At 37.1% G+C, this 18,444-nt stretch overlaps 1 protein-coding gene across 2 annotated transcripts in view; it reads left to right on the top strand.

Moving 5' to 3' along the window:
- The first annotated feature begins 12,685 nt into the window (after positions 1–12,685).
- Positions 12,686–18,444, top strand: part of LOC5574903 (probable beta-hexosaminidase fdl) — a 205,845-nt gene continuing 200,086 nt past the window's right edge. The window contains exon 1 of one of the 2 annotated variants that reach the window (XM_021841583.1): positions 12,686–13,600. The gene's annotated coding sequence lies outside the window, so the exon portion shown is untranslated. The remainder of the gene's footprint in view (positions 13,601–18,444) is intronic. The other variant, XM_021841584.1, reaches the window with a different exon arrangement.

Consider the following 18,444-nt stretch of genomic DNA (forward strand, 5'->3'; position numbering starts at 1 on the left):
CTAGTTAAACAGATCTTGCTGTGCGCGATTGTGTGATTTGTGCGCAATAAATCGTACTGTGATAATCGTTGAGTCTAATCGGGAGAAAATGTCGCAGCGAAATCGTGCTTGGAGGGATGTCAAAATTATCGCAGAAATCTAAACACTCGTGCAAGACCCAATATTACTGATTTAATTGTTTTTGAGATGAGACGTGACAATGGAACGCCGCTGATCATGCTCCTCAGTGGAAGCTTCAGTACACGGCGTGGGACCTGAAGCGAGTCAATGCAGACTCGTATTATCGATGTCAATCTTAAGCACCTTCTTCATCATTAGACTCCTCCATAACTTCCTCCTCTTCTTATTCAGCTGCCTTACCTCGGCCAGCATCTCCTCCAAGGGGGGGTCTTGTATCGACCGAGTACTGGATTTCATGCGAGTACCATTTGATCATCTTTTCCAGGTTTACTCCCAGCATTCCTTGGCGGAGATTTTGAAACTTCTCTTCAGAAATGGGTCACAATGAAATCCGGCAAGATTTTGGGATGGACGAATAAATTCTCTGAGACTTGTAACGACGTTTTTACCCTCGGTGATCACGATAATGTTTCGGGTTTCATCGTGGATGCGATTGTTTGTCTGTATAGCAGAGACACATTCGTTAGATTGACCCTCTTCGGATGGTGGTACAGAAGAATCTTCTGAGCCGTATAAATTCTTAATTTTATACTTACCAAACATATTCGGGATAACAACAATCTGATTGAATCACACGACCATTTTATGTAGTTAGCAAAAACAAAGTTTCAGCTGTCAAATCCAATTCAATCCCGCATAATCATGAACCATACAACTACTGTTCCCGATATTGTTCAGAACAATTTGCGACCATACCTAAACAATTTCATGTAACATGTTTAACAACAATATATCAACATTACCACAAACTATTTTGACAGTTTGGTAAATTGTAAATTGGAAAATTACAATGTGGGGAATAGGCGGTTAAGTTATGTAACCATTTCAAACCGTCGATTTTCTCGAACAAAATTTTTCAGTTACAATTAGTCAAGTTGTAGATATACTGTCCATTTTTTGCTTCATCTACTGTAAGGGAAACTGTTAAGAAACAGTTTAACTGTACAATAAGAACAAAAATAAACAATGCATGTGTAATTATTAGTTTATTGTCATTAATGGTAACCCAACCATATACCATACTGCTTTGTTATTCTTTAACAATAAATATAACCTGAAACAAAAATGAATACAATAAAATACAATGAAACAAGTTCGACCGTATAAAACAGTTACTTCAATTGAAACATTTACAGATTGTTAAAAAAGAAAAAAAAATAATACTTGTTAACAGAAACACAAAAATTTCCATTACCGGGATTACCTATTAATTCAATCCGTAAATGTTTCAATTGAACTGTTCTACACGTCTTAACTCGCTTCAGTGTATTCTATTAAACTTTGATAACTTGTTCCTTTTACTTTTTAATTTTTTTCCTCAAACTTAAAAACTAAAAACTTTGAACACTTTCTTATACACTAATATGTTCTTGAACTTAATCATTAAAATACATTCACTAAATGCTTGTTTTGGCTCTTCACGGTATTTTAGCTTCTCTCGCATCAATCTTGCTGCTGCAAGTCTCCTTTACGATCCTCAATCGCGTTTCGATGTTCTTCACATCTCTGGTAGTGGCCGCAGGTTCGACTGGTCCGTTTTCGGTCATCTTTTACAATTCCGGTTGTTTCTGGTTGACTGAAGGAGCAACGGTTTTCCCGGTGGCCGAGCGGAGGTTTTCTCACTCGCGTCAAAGTTGCATCCACGGCTACATAATTATTTATCGGAAAGACAAAATTAGTTGCGTATCACCGATGAACTTGACTATTTTACATTACTTACCAGCGCTTCTATTCAAACAGATCAGGCCGCGGGCACTTTGGAACTGAATGAGCAGGTTTTTACCATTAATTTATTAAGAAACTGCCAAGCGACGTCAATTTTTTCCGATTTTTTGTCACCTATATTGGTTGGCCACGAAAATAAACACGCTAAAAAAAACAGTAGCTAGGTATCACAAAAAAATAATTGATTTAAAATTTGAATCTTCATAATTTATTTTCTAACGCTCGTTTAATGTGGAACAAATGCTCAATTTTAATTTCTAATTTTATGTCGAGAATCTTGACTAGAGATGCGTAAGAAAATTAAAAGAATTTTTCATCGCTGCGTTAACCTCATCAGCCAGCGCGATTACTTTTGTATTAGCGTGTATGATAATAAATATCAACAATTTGCGGAGAGGTAATCATGTGGTGCTACAATTTCCCACAATTTTTCATCTCCATATAGTTCAACAATATCTGAAAATTAAATTATACTGTCATTATTTGGTATAGATGACACAAACAGTTTTTAATTATCCCAAGATTCAGGTTTGATATTGTTCAACAGAAAAGTAACAGTTTGTGGTGCATTAACCTTATCAGTTAATGGCATCGTAGTGTTTGCAACATTTGGCAAAATGTATTTTTCTATGCGGGATGTCAATTAGAAAGGTGCCCAGATGTGCCGAATACTATGCCGGGCAGTCAGAGCGTTAATGATTAACGGGTCGCAATGATTGATTAAGTAATGAATGATTACATTCAATTTTATGATGATTAATGATTATGATTATTGATTAAAATTTTTGAAGTCATGATTAATGATTGTGATTGATTATTAAACCAGAGTATGATTAATGATTATGATTATTGATTTAATTATAATTTTAGATGATTAATGATTATGATTAATGATTAAACTCAATACGATTAGTGATTATGATTAATGATTATGATTAACCCTTACATGCCTAATGTCAAATTTGTTCAAAATTTTCAACTTCAAAATAATAGTTTTTATTATCATTTATCGTATTCATATTGAAAACGTTGCACTATACAAATCTCGTCCAACAAGCCGTTGGCAAGTAGTGTGTGATTGTTGAGTTGAAATCGAATTCAGGTTAACTTCTGCGTCCATGAGTCCTCTCGTGGTGTAGGGATAACGCGCCCTATATAGTGAACAGGGAGTCATGAGTTCGATTCTCACTGAGAAAACGTGTACATTTATCGCAAATTTCACATCATTTTTTCCATTTAATCCATATGCAAAATAGGGTAGGTGTACCAGTTATGGACATAATGGTTCCCTATTTCGCTATACGGGATAATTAGATTTTCTTCATTTTTTTTTTATTCTGTTTGTCAAACTATTCAATTTGATATCAAATATATCTTGATGATGTTGAAACATTCAAAAATATTCAAAATGTAAAAGTTTTCAAGAAAACTCATATGGCCAAATAGGGAACCACTATAGCCATAACTGGTACACTTTCCCTATTTGTAATGTTTAGTTTCACGGTAGTTTTTCAAAATTATGTTTTTCAGTCGTCTTCTAACGAAATTTCGTAAATATCAGGATTGCTGTTTGTCTTTGGAACTACGGGTATCGATTCGTAAATTACGATAGTTCCGGATTCAATTACGGGGAGTACTGGAATAGCCCCCTTAAAGAGCCAGAAGCCACCTTCATATCGATTCCCAAAATTTATTAACGATTAATCAAGTTTAGTTGTTTTGCAAACCTAGTTTAAAGAAGGATGGTTCAAGGGAAGAGTGTTAAGTTAATCATGATTGAAAAATTGATGATTGAACGAAAAATCATGATGAGAGCTATTTGATTCAGATTTTTTTTAATCATAAGTGTACTGAAATAAATTTTCAAGAGTGTGATGCATTAGTTGCATACTTAAAGGTGTTTTGGGCATTTCATGTCATTTAATTATTGTTTTTATGATTGATCTTTGATTAATCATTAATCATTCAATAACTAATGATTAAATGCCCGAAAAGATGCACTAAACGACTTGAAGTATGCAACCAGTGAGTTATATACTAACATTAGATAATGAAGAATATTACTCGTGATTAACAAACAGTCCTATATAAACAACTTCGTTATGACAAATTAATCACAGTTTTTAATCACAAATCGTGATTAATTGCTCTGGTTCAAGAGCCAGTATCCTGGAGGTAGTGATCAATATATTGACTTTGTGAAGCGTAGCTTGCGACACATCCAACTTCATCAATTATTTAGTTTTAAACGACGATTTCAAGCGTTATTGATAAACTTGAACATATGCCAAGCCATTAAATTCATTTTCAAGGGAATTATTGAAGTATTAGACATTAGGTTTTTTGTAGGTTTTGTATAGGTGTATCCAGTTTTTTGTATATTCTGAATCTACATTAAAGTTTGAACCAGAACTCAAAATTTCAAAATTGTCCGTGCCCTGAAACTATTTTAATAACGTTTGATATTAGTATGGAAATCACTTTTGCATCACCCCCAGCAAATTTAACTTCAAGCGAGCTGTCATTGTTTAAATTAAAATGTCTTTGAGTCTACAGATTGAAATCTTTTTGATATACTTGATATACTTAGAAAATGTGATCTTTCGAACATGCTACGAAACACTGCAAATATGTCTTTACTAAACAACCCAATTCTTGGAGAAATATTGGGCGAAATCAGTTTGAACATATGCTAGGAATTTCCTAACGAGATCTTCATGGAACACTGGAAAAATATTTTTTAAACGATGTTTTAAAGGAATTTCAGCTCTTCCTTGATTTGAATCTAAATTTCAGTAAAAACGGTTTGCGATTAAAAATTTACTGTAATAAAGTTCAAAAGATTTGATATCAGTTTATTGCTAATCAAGAGAAAAAATCATCATTATGTAATGTACAACTTGTTTGCTGCATACTTCAAAGCGTTTAGTGCATACTTTTGGGCATTTAATAATTAGCCTTTGAATGATTAACCATTAATCAATGATTATTAATAAAAGCAATGATTAAATGGCATCTTCCTAAGGCACCGTCCAGAAATAACGTAATGCTCGAAGGAGGAAGGGGTAGGCTCATACGGTGCGACTCAAACAAAATTTTGAAAATGTTTATACAAAAAGCATTACGAAGACGGGAAAGCTTTTTTGATCTCGAGAATGCCGAATGTGCCAATTTTCGGATTTTCGTACAAAGTATATAACAATCTTATGAACGGCCAAAAAACTAGTGCTAGGTCGAAATGTTGTGATCTGCCCCTATAAACAGCAATCCTTCATGTAGAATGGTACCATTCACAAGCTTTCAACCGCGTCTTCGGATTCGGATCGAATAAAACTGAGAATGGGGCCTTCCTTAGCTGAGTGTTTCGAGTCCGCGGCTACAAAGCAAAGCCATACTGAAGGTGTCTGGGTTCGATTCCCGGTCGGTCCAGGATCTTTTCGTGAAGGAAATTTCCTTGAGGGGACAAAGAGTATAATCGTACTTCCCCTGGACATAGAGTATAATCGTACCTGTCACACGATATATGATTGCAAAAATGGTAACATTGGCAAAGAAAGCTTTCAGCTAATAACTGTGGAAGTGCTCATAAGAACACTAAGCTGAGAAGCCGGCTCTGTCCCAGTGAGGACGTTATATGGAGGAAATATTTAAGGGTCTTTTTTAGTCTTATGATAACGTCCGCGGATACAAAGCAAAGTCATGCTGTACTTGGTTGGATTTGGACGTTCCTTGGGCATAAACTCTCATTGTTCATGCCACAAGATATAAGAAATGCAAAATTTATTTATACATTAGAAGGCAATGTTGTAACATTTGTTAAATTTTGTTCAGTGATTGATTGATGATTGATTAAATGTTTGACGTATGATTAAGATTATGATTACTGAATAAAATTTGCAATCTTCATGATTATGATTAGTGATTAATGATTAAAACATAATATTGCAATAATTATGATTAGTGATTAATGATTAACTCTTGATTTATTATGATTAATGATTAACATTTTTGATTAATCATAAGCATTAATCATTAATCATGATTAAATTTATGATTAATCATTACCCGCATAATTATGAACCAAATTAGAACGGTTCCCCGTAGTGTTCACAACCATTTGATACCATATCCGAACAATTTCGTATAACATGTAAAATAACCATAAACCACCCGTACGGTGAATGGTTTCTACAGTTCGATAAACGGTAAATGAGTAAATTACAATGTGGGGAATGGGCGGTTAAGTTATGTTACAATTTGAAAATGACGATTTTCTCGAACAAAATTTTTAGTGAACGGTTCACCAAATGGTAGCTAAACTATCCATTTTTTGCCAAGATAAATGTAATAGAAACAGTTTCGAAATAGTTAAACCATATTTATTTTTAAACAGCAAATACAGTATGTGTAATTATTCGCTTACGGTGATTCATTGTATTTTGACCATATACTGTTCTGTTCTGTTACATTCAAACAATAAAACAAAATGTGATAAAATTAAGAAAAAATGAAGAAACAGTGAAACAAGTAGATACGTGTAAAAACCTAATTTCAATCAAAATTAAAATCTCAATTTCATTTCATTCGAAAGAAAAAAAACCATAATATTTCTGTTTTTGTTTGAAGCGAGTTTGAACGACACGTACCACTGGTTTCACTATTATTTTGAAATAAGTACAATTTTTATTTCCATTATTATTGTTCATCACTCAATCACTTTTTTAACACAGTTTATGCATTTTCTTCGCTTTTTTTCTGGTGATAAACACTAATATAACACACGGGCCGCTGTTTTCTGCTGATGGTGGTTCCAAGCTGTTTCAAGTCGGCAGCTTCGCGACGCCTTTTGCCTTTGTCCCTTCATGGCCAGTCTGATACCAATGGAACAAGTGAAACGAGTTCCGCTTCTCTTATCTGGAATGATGACGACGAACTGCCAAGATGCAGCTTCCTGTTTGGTTCCGGTTTTCCCGTGTTCTATTTGTTTCGTTTTAGCAAAGACGGAGGCCATTTCAGCTGATTGCGAGGAAGCTTCTTGCTCCTTTGAATTGCATATCTGTTGAGAAAATACAATGCTGACTAACGGAATCACATCGGGATCAGATTACCTACCAGTTGTTCCAGACGACCGGGTGTTTTAATCAACAGCTAAGACTAGTGAAATTTTCGAACTCGCGACTTTTTTTTTTATTTTTCTACTATCACCAGACAGAGCCACAACAAGCACGCATAAAAAATTCCACGCGTTTAATTTGTAAATTTTATGCGATGACCATATTTTTTTTGTATTTTCACATGTTCATCTAAAACAATATAGATAGTTTCAGAAATTAAGCATTACTTAACTAATTGTATTAATTTGTGAAGAAGGGCATGATATTTCTACCGCTTTGTGGATCTAAAACCACCGATACTTTCATTATAGTGTTAATTTTCTAGCGTGTTTTATATTTAAATTTTCGCCTACACATACCAATTAATTATTGAAATGTTTGGCGTATTGTTAGATTAAATTAGTAAATGGTGAAAGGCACAATTGTATATGTATTGCAAGAATAATGAGAAAAACAGTTTTACGAAAGGTGATTTTATGTTGTGACTGTAGCTCGCAAGTTTGCCTTATATATTGTTGAACAATGTAAGCACAATTTAATATTCTGTCACTATTTGCAATAGGTGACTCAAAACGTTTTTAGTTGTTGAAAGTTTTGGGATATATACTGTACAACATAAACACAACTGTTTATGGTACATTAACCGTTTCAGTTAGTTGCAACTTACTGTTTCAAGAATAAGGCAAATTGTATTTTTCTATGCGGGTAACGCTCTGCCGGGCACAGTGAGCCGAGTTTCCCACCCCCTGCACGTGACTAAGTTTTGAAATGGTCATTGTTCTAGCTGTTACGTCTGTTTGTCTGTGGTATTTTGTTTCGTTATAGATCTTTGAGCTACATATCCAAACTAATAAACAGCTGAAAAAATCTACAACTAAAAATCACATTGACAAAGAATTAAACAAGAAAAATATTTTTTTTTTGCTTCATGCAAAATTACTTTAACCAAAATAATTTCAAGCGGATTACTCCTCATGATAAGTTCAAAACAAACAACGCATGTTCGTTTAGCTCACACTTTGACTCTCGCTGCTCGATTGGCTCACACTTTGACAGAAATGTCTGCTTCCGCGAATCTCTCTTATAAAGGATTACTAGGCTTAACTATTGAAAAATTGGCGGCACGACAGTTCACCCCACGTTTCTCTACAATTTATTTCTCTCCGATTTATATAAGACCCCTTTTGCCACTATGATTTTATCTCCACGTAGTGGTGAATTATGATCAGCTGTTCCTCTGTGGTCTCCACTCAAGCTTCTGAATTTCCTCCAAAGATCAAGATTTACTCAGGTGGCGCAGACCACTGATGCGTGACACTAGTACTCTCTTTTATTCTTTCGCTACTTTAATGCAGAGCAAATAGTGACGTCAGTCAGAAAATAAAAGAGAGATATACAGTGGGGATTCGCTCGTTGGGGATCCGCTACTCGGAATGACTCGATAGGCCTTTTCATGTGACAGATCCGTCTATGCATTTGTTTACATCGGTGGAGGACCGGTGCTAACACGGGCCTGTCATTTTCATAGAAGAACTGTCAAAGTGATTCCCGATCAGCTGATTTGAGACGTCATGTGAATAGGCCTATGGTTAAATTTTCGTTGGTTGGAAAATATTCCAACTAAAAAAGCCCTCAAATGTCAACAGAAAATATCAAACTGGCTTTGACGTCTGAGTTCCGTCGCATTGAAGTCTCCATATATAGAACAAATGCGTATGTATATGTGCATTTCGTGACGATTCGCTCTCCAGATGCGTTAGTGTGGAGCATTTTCACCAGCTGTCAGTCGTTCCAACTAACGGGTCGGTTTCGCTAGATGGAAGGCAGTCGTGTTCCAACCAGCGAATCCCCGCTGTAGTAGCACGCATCAATGATTTGCGCCACCTAAGTGAATTCAAACTTTGTTGATCTTCGGATTTGGGTGCACTTGTTTCTTGTTTGGTAATGGCGGTGACTGAAATCCCCACATCCGTCCCGGAAACGACCTTGGTGCTGGTGCTGTCCGTCGAAATGTCCATTATAACAGGTTCCAACACCGGGACCTTAATGTCAATTGCGTGCGCTAACATATTGCCCCGTTTTATTTTCAAGACCCCAAACAAGTGGAAGCTGGAACCATCAGGAGGAGAACCGTCGCGACGAAATACTTCACGACAACATCAAAAATGAATACAACCGATTTGCACAGAAAATATGCTGCATTAGAAGACACCGATTTTGTGCACCCGGTACTCATTTTTAGCTGACTCTGACTCGTTCGTTAGTTTGTTGTTTCTCAATCTTACAACAACAAACTAACGAACGAGTCAGTTTTGTTGTGTGCTGGATTTCACATTTTGTTTGTCTACAAACATTCAATGCAGAGATGTTATTAAAGTTTCGAAAAATCTCCACTATACTATCTATACTCACAGGGTTGAAACCAGTCTTGGGAACTGTGACCACAATTCACCACAGTTCATCGATTCTGCCATTCAACCAAAACACAAAGCAGCAGCAGCATCAATACCATCAGGCGTTGCGCTGCCAACGGTTCACACACTGCTTGACTGTTTTTGTCTCTCCACTATGACCGTTTTCGGGCAGCCATTCCAAGGTGAATGATTGAAAAAAGTGTTAAATCATTCAATCGCTAATATTTCGCTAGTGTTTTCAACTAATTGAAATCTATTAGCTCTAACAGAAAGAGCACAATCATTCCGTTGCGATACATATAAACAAGTTCAATTTCATGCTACATTTATCGAGCAAAAATGCAAAACCCCGAAAACCGCAAAAAATCGTGTCACCACTGAGCTCGAGTCATTTCGCATTGGAGGTTGAAAAACGTTAGGAAGAAGAAGATTACAGTTTTGAGGAGCCGTGACATTTTTTGGTTTTGAACGGTCATGGTTTGCTTTGGATTTTGATAGTCGTGTAGAAAGATGTAACTGTAGAGGCAATAAATGTTTGCTCCAGTACTTTTCTCATCACTGGTTGAAACAAATTCCCAAAAATCAAATCCCTCAAAAATTTGTGAGAAAATTAGGAGTTCATATAAAAAAATCTGAAAGCGTCAAAAATCATTAAAAATAATTGCCTTTCGAAGAAAAATATAAAAAATGGGGGTAAGGTTTGACGGAAATGGTCTATTGACTAACATTTCAAAAATTGAGACATACCATCATTAAATACTGGACTTGCGGATATTATTGCGTATAAACTAAGTACTGCTGGTTGCCAACCCTCTAGGATCTGTGAAGGTTACAAGCCGTAGGCCATTATCGGTGGTTAGGGCCCATTCACAAATTTCATAACACTGAAGGGGATGAGAGGGTGTCCTTGACATGTTACAGCTCACGCCAAATTTGAAAAATATTCATACAAATTGCGTTACGAGGGGGTGCGTGGCCAAAAATTGCCATTTCTGTAGGCGAATTCCAGCGAACAATTTCTTCGAAGAGAAGACATTTTCTTCCATTACTCACCAGCAAGAAAATTTTCTTTTCTTCGAAGAAAATATGCGCCGGAATCCAGCTACTGGCGTTATGAAATTTGCGAATAAACCCTAATCGAATAAAAAAAAAAACATAATCATTTTACATCTTCATTGAAAATATTCTTGTAATCTTAAATATCTGAATGCTCGTTCCCGCGGCTTTTAATCAAAGTCTTGATTAAAATGAAAGTAAACAAAGATAGATTCTGTATGTTAGATAAGTCGTTTGTAAAAGTTCCGCGTGGAATGTGCATGTATATAATAGCGCATTAGCTTAAAAGGAAACGAGGCGTTCCTCAGAGAAAAGAAAAAGAAACAACCAGAGACGAATATATCGTCTTGGGAAAACAGCGGTTTGGCTCTTTTTCTACCTCATTCTTATGGAAGATAATATTGCGGTGTTTTATCAACCGCGGTTGTTCCTTTCCATGAGCATTCGCCGCACAGAATTTCGGACAAATGCGAATTTGTGTAAACTTTACAGTTTTACAGCGGAACAGGGAACAGTCAATATGCGTTTCATGACGATTTTCGCTCCAGATGCGTGAGTCTAGAGCGTTTTCACCAGTTGTCAGCCGTCCCAACTAACTGATAGGTTTGGTCTGAGATGAGACTCGCGAAGACGGCCTTCTTTTTCTGTGATTGCTGAGTTTATTTCTTCATGTCAGCAAACGTAGCAGACATTTGAAATAACTAATCTTGTTTTTAAATTTATCAGCAACTTTGCAAAAAACTGCTCCGCCGACTGAGTTTTTTAATAACAGTTTATTGTGAATACAATACTTTTCACTTTTGCAGCCATAAAAAACGGTGGGCTGCATTTGACGTTTCGTGACAGCGGAATTTGGACTGCATTTGACGTTGATATTTTTCCTCTTCGCGAGTCTCTCTCTCTGGGTTTGGTTAGTAGTAAGAGTTGGTATTCATGGCTATCTCGATGGTCCCTTGTGTAGTAAATTGACAGGCGTTGTACTATTTCGCTGCTAGAAGTGTATGCCTTCATTGGTTTAGCAAACTAACTTCATACCAACATAATTTCATATCAATTAGCAATATTTCAGCAATGAACATGAAACTCGAACAACTACTATTTTCTCTCGGGATTGCAGTCATTTCTATCGATTCTGGGTTATTCTTCAATCGCTCAACAAAATTATGGGACTTTTGCCCGTAGACGCACTCTGTCTACTGAGAGGCCAGTTTTGTTGTGGATTTCTGCCCATTTCCGTCAGAATCCAGTTCTCGGTACTCTGTCTTTGTCCATCAGAGACCATTCTTTCTACGAATTTCTGCCTTTTTTATTAGAATGCGTCATTTAATCTCCGCCCATGTCCGTCGGAGACTACTTATTTTAGTCATTTTATGGGATTTCTGCCCTTGCCTATCAGAAAACCCATTTTTTGATAGATTTTTGCTATTTTTATTAAACTTCGATCTACCAACTACGCCATTGTAGTGAATTGACAGGCGTCTGTGCGATCCTAAATTAGAGCAATAACTGAAAGGTTGTTTGTTTGTCTGTTTCCATGTTCACATTTCTCAAAGCCTGCTTACTATTTAATATTGCATTAATAGATTATTTGATTGCATCTTATTATCTTCCTTACACCTTGGATCGCAGTTACACTACACTGGTTTGTGTTCTTTAACTCGATACCTCCCTAGCTCGATGGTCCCTTCAATATCGAGTAAGGGAGAGTTGACTGTATCAATTAATTGAATTCGAATAACTTTGCTCTATTTTCCGGGGAGAGGTACCCCCAAATTCCCGGAACCAGATCCATTCTTGTTGTACTAAAAACATTCTGTCGCGTTTGACAGTTCTCTCTCGACTCGTCACGCGCTCTCTCTCTCAACGTCTGTCGTGTTGTTTACGTTTTTTATGTTTATTTTCGGAAGTAAAGGCCTCGCACCAACACAGTGTCCTATCCTCATCCCACCGCATCATCAGCGCTTCCACGATTCTGCCTCACGCAACATTAGCCTCCGCGGTCCGTCTGTGCTTTATTTTAGTGCTACGCGCGAGAGAGAGAGAGAGCGTTTTGTTCAAAAGAGTAAAGTGTGATGTTGGTTTTCCTGGTGTTTGTTATGTCGTTTTCGTTTTTAGGAACTGGGTCGGTGATCAACACATAAACAAACCAATGTCAAGTAAATTGTAGTTCGGTCGAACCTGAATCGGGTTGGGGTTGAAACTGTGATTCAGAACGGGTTGCGCCAGTTCCAACCTAGGTTCAAAAACGAATTCGACATTAGTGTAGTCTTTCCGCCGCGCTCCGCCTTGTGGTCATCCCCTGAACAAGCCACCGAATCTGAATCTGAGTAGTGTGGCTAGTGGACAGCAAAATCATTGCTCGACTGATGGACGGGCAATCTTTTCGCGTAATCGAGTGGAGTGGATTTCGATTCGAGGTTTGAGCCACGGGGCTTTCGGTTCTAGAAACGGTTCCAATTCCACCGACCCGGATCCTTGGCCGGATTGAATTTAATGTAGGGGAAGACCAGTGCAAGAAGACCACTTCGGGTATTTTAGTAGAAAATTTTTGCATCATCAGCGGAAAGAAGCAGCTGCAGAGAGCAGAGACGAATCCCCGTAGAAGATTTTGTGCCTCGGGAATCGACGTCACGTCACAGTTCGAAGAAGATGGATTGAAATTGGCCGCAAGTGGTGATGCTGGGAGCTCTATAGGAGTAATTATCAGTGCAAGAAGAAACGTAGAAATTGTAGGTGCGGCTTTAAGTGTGTGTGGAAAATTTGGTGCTTCAATTGCCATTATTAGCTTGGCCAGGTGCGGAGGAAGTGCAGGTGGATTACTTATCCCAAAGCGGAGAAGAAGAGGATGTGAAAGAGATTCTTCGGTTGCAGAGAAGAAAAGTCTTTCAAGCCGAGCCGAAAGGAAGAAAGTGGCCACGCAGCGGAATAAGAAGCACTAGAAGAAGGCAAGGCATTCATAAATTATCGTTCGCAAAGGATTGCATTCGTGTTACGAATTAAGAAGTCAGAAGAAAAAGTCGGATAAAGAGATAACTTTTCGGTTTGGAAGGTGTCAGGAGGAGCGGGGATCAAACCCGGAGCCGATCCAGTCAATCCGTCAGCCAGCAGAAGGTAAAAAGTGGGTTATTAAATCAATATTTCGTTCGTTCGTTTATTGGATGGTTCGTCTTCCGCGTCCGTTTTCTGTGTGTCGCATGGGGTTCCCCCTTTCCCGATGGTTTGTTGCGGGACTACATAATAGGCACCTTGTCCGTACCCCCCTTATTGAGGAGGGAGATGCGTTGGGCCATGTAAGGGCACGAAACACCCGTTCATGCAGCAGCGGTTCACTTAATATCTATACATGCACTTGTGTGCAAAAAACATGAATGGAATAGCGAAGGGAAAACGTTCCATCATCATGTACAGGGAATAAGCAAAATGATTGAAATAGGCAAAGTTTAGTCTATATTTAAATGCAAAGGGGCAGAGCCGTATGGCGCCAAACCTTCTTTTGGGCGCCCCTAAGTCAATTTTGTATTCATGATTTATTTTAAAGTTGGTATGTTATAACTATGGTGTTCAAACGCTATTCTTTTTTTTTTATTATTTATTAGAATCTTTCGAAACATTACTTTCATTTCTTATATCTAGGTGTTCTGTTTGGCAACACTATCATCCTAATTTGGTAAAACAAAATTAAGATTTAATTAACATTTTGTTAACAACATATTACATTTCATTTGCCGTAGCAGTTCAGATTTTTACAGGTGAGTTGATTTCACCTGCTTATAAGAAAAAAAAAACACGTTTTTTAATTTACTTATCCTAAACATATAACGCATTAATCGTGGCAATAGAAGATTGTAACGATTTTTGCCTGAAATTATTAATTATTTTATTTGACATTTGTTCCAGCTTTGGGTTTATGTGGGAATATTATTAGTTGAGTTTTGGAAGCATTAGGAGAAATCTTCCATTTTTGCAAGTATGAAGAAAAAATATCCAAACTTTTTTGCAATCGACTACAGATGACACGCAGACTTCGTCCTTTGGCGGAGAGGCCTGTGTCATCCGCAATCAATGATTTTTGACATCCCTGAGGTAACTCAGGTGAGTCAGATGTGAAAATATTGTATAATATTGGTCCCAACACCAGCTCTTACAGAAAGTCTTTTAGATCTGGAGTTCAGATAATTAACCTGAAGTGTACGAAAGTGACAGATAACTTTGAATTATTCTAACAATGTATGTTGGAAAATCAAAGTTTTTTAATTATACGATCAAGCCTTCATGCCAAACACTGTCAAATGCTTTTTCTATGTCTAGAAGAGCAAGACCAGTAGAATAGCCTTCAGATTTGTTGGAACGGATCAAATTTGTTACACGTAAAAGTTGATGAGTGGTCGAATGTTCATGGCGGAATCCGAACTGTTCATTGGCAAAAATTGAATTTTCGTTGATGTGGATTATCATTCTGTTCAAAATGACCTTTTCAAAAAGTTTACTGATGGGAGGATAGCTAGAAGTTTCTGCAGGATTTTTGTCTGGTTTTAAAATTGGAACAACCTTAGCATTTTTCCATTTGTCAGGAAAATATGCTAATTGAAAACATTTGTTAAATATATCAACTAAAAATGATAAGCTACTTTCTGGAAGTTTCTTGATGAGGATGTAGAAAATTCCATCATCGCCAGGAGCTTTCATATTTTTGAATTTTTGAATAATAGTTCTCACTTCTTCCAAATCAGTCTCCCAGGCATTTTCGAAAACGTTCACTTGATTGAGAATATTTTCGAACTCCTGAGTAACTTGATTTTCAATTGGACTAGTAAGTCCTAAATTAAAATTGTGCGCACTTTCAAACTGCATAGAAACAAGACGCTTCGTTTTCGGGAGGCCGGGAGTTTGATTTTCGTTTCGCGTGTTGTGCTGGGCAGTGTTTTGAAAAACCCAAACGAAACGCTTCGTTTTCGGGACGCCGGGAGTTTGGTTTTCGTTTCGCGTATTGTGCTGGGCAGTGTTTTGGAAAGCCCAAACAAGAAGCTTCGTTTTCGGGACGCCGGGAGTTTGGTTTTTGTTTCGCGTGTTGTGCTGGGCAGTGTTTTGGGAAGCCCAAGCAAGACGGTTTGTTTTCGGGGCGCCGAGAAGTTTTTCTGTCCGCGCTGTGTGAGTGCGAAAAGATATTCGTGTTCAGTCGAGGATGGATTACCAACTGGTGAGCTCGTTTCATGCTTTTGACAACACATTTTTTCATGAAAGCGTTACTTTTTTTGTAATATTCAATCAAACTTTGTATGGTTCGTCACTACAAGTGTCGGCATTATGCCTGTTTTATACAATTCTAATAAACAAATAAAATTTTTGATATTACTTAAAATATTTTTTGAATTGTTCGACATTATGAATGTCGACGTTTATTTTAAAACTTCTACCAAAGACTTTTCTTCTTGAGGCATAAATGTTCAATAATACTTTTATGTAATTTTCAAACAAACTATGTATGGTTCGTCACTACAAGTGTCGGCATTATTCCTGTTTCATATAATTTAAAATAAACGCATATATTTTTCTCTTTTCGCCATTAATAAAAACTTCTTTTGAATGGTTCGACATTATAGATGTTGACGTTTATTTTAAATCTTCTACCAAAAACTTTTTGTGTGTGTGTGTGTGTGATCCATCTAACCCCCACTGTCCGGCAGTGGTATTATGGAAGAAAGTTTTCAGCAAAACTGCTTAGATTCTACATTTTTGCAAAAAACTTCAGTCCGGGAGTTAGAAGGTGATAGCTCTATTGCAGATCCTGTGACCCATTTCAGAATGGCTGGAGAGACACGTCCATTCAGAAGTCACTTTCACTAACAACAAGCCCCGCATGTATGCATAACCGTTATCAAATGGATAATGATAATACATACACACTTCCTGTTTCAAAGATGTTTGCTTTGAAACTGGCGCGTATTTAATATTTAGGTATCGATAAATATGTAATCAGAACAATCTCACCAAAATCCATCCAATGCGTTGTTGTCATCAAAACCACTCAGCAATCGATTAGGTATCTATTTCCTTCTCCTCGTGGCACATATAATATTTGTCGGTGGTAGACCACATTGGGTTTCTTTTCACCACCATTTCTATTTCTTACTTTCGCGAATTTATAAAACTTTACCACTTAACATAATCACAAAATCATAATTTTGTTTTTATTCCTCCGAACCATCCGTCCGGGTGGCGTAGTACCGTCAACCGAAACACAAACGCAATCGGGAAAAAAATCACGTGGATGCACAAATATTAACAAAGCCAATTAGCCAAGCGACATCACACTGAACGCGTCTGAGAGGTTTATTCACTTTTTAATATCTACGTTTTTTGAATATTCACTTCCGAATTGAAATCCGGATGGCGTAGCACTAGTTAAGTTATCGGCAAAATCGCGAAAACGAGAGAACGAAAAAAAAAAGCTTGGAGCAAAACAAAACACGACCGTTCGCGGGCAACGCCTACTGCGATCTTCAAATCTTCTACCAAAAACTTTTTGAGACAAAACTAAAAACTAGCTTAAAGTATAAATCGTATTTTTCCTCCTTATCCATGGATCGCATCACCGACCAAAGGTGACTCCCAGATCTTTTCCTTCTCCACTAATAAACACCCTTCCCGTGGTGATTGTGGAGATGCAGAGGTATTCTCGGTCTCTAGAAGCAACAATCATTACACCCTAACATTCCTTCCCTATCCCAACTGACTGTAAGGACTTGGCCGGCGCCGTTATTGATCAATAATATTAGATCTGCTAAAATTGCACTCCGAGAGTAAGCGGAAACTCCCATTCCTTATTCATTTGGATCGCAGTGCAATTCTTACCAGTTCTGATCAATCACGGAGTAGCAACCATTGACATGTACAGTCAGTCTATGCTATGCTATGCTATGCTAATTAAAATTGTGCGCACTTTCAAACTGCATAGCAAGTTTTTGAGCTTTTTCGTAATTAGTTAGTAATAATTTGTTTTCCTCTTTCAATGCCGGTATTGGCTTCTGAGGTTTTTTCAAGATTTTAGATAATTTCCAAAAGGGCTTAGAGCCAGGGTTCAATTGAGAAATTTTATTTTCAAAATTTTTGTTTCTTAATTGAGAAAAACGTTTTTTGATTGAAATCCTGCCATATAATTTTCATAGCAGGATCGCGAGTGCGTTGAAATTGCCTTCTCCTCACGTTTTTAAGACGAATCAAGAGTTTAAGATCATCGTCTATAATCACGGATCCAAATTTTACTTCACATTTCGGAATTGCAATGCTCCGGGCGTCAACAATGGAATTTGTTAAAGTTTCAAGAGCATTGTCAATATCAAGTTTAGTTTCTAAAGAAATGTTAACATCAAGATTAGAGTCAACGTACGTTTTATATATATTCCAGTCGGCTCGTAAATAATTGAAAGTGGAGCTGATAGGATTGAGAATCGCTTCTTGGGATATTTGAAATGTAACAGGGACATGATCAGAATCCAAATCAGCATGAGTAACTAATTGGCTACAAAGATGACTAGAGTCGGTTAAGACCAAATCAATCGTAGATGGATTTCTAGAAGAGGAAAAACATGTAGGGCTATCAGGGTATTGAACTGAGAAATATCCTGAAGAGCACTCATCAAATAAAATTCTGCCGTTGGAATTACTTTGAGAATTATTCCATGACCGATGTTTGGCATTAAAGTCACCAATGACAAAAAAATTTGACTTATGGCGAGTCAATTTTTGCAAGTCAGTTTGGAACAAATTAAATTGCTGTCCAGGCATTTAAAAGTCAAATAGGCAGCTATGAAAGTATATTTACCAACTGAAACACCTAAAGTTTCAAAAACTTAAGTTTCAAATGACGAAAACAGTTGATGTTTTATACGCCTATGAATGATGATAGCAACTCCCCCACATGCCCCATCAAGTCGATCATTACGATAAACAAAAAA

This window comes from Aedes aegypti, chromosome 2, assembly GCF_002204515.2.
Source record: "Aedes aegypti strain LVP_AGWG chromosome 2, AaegL5.0 Primary Assembly, whole genome shotgun sequence".
NCBI classification, from domain to species: domain Eukaryota; kingdom Metazoa; phylum Arthropoda; class Insecta; order Diptera; family Culicidae; genus Aedes; species Aedes aegypti.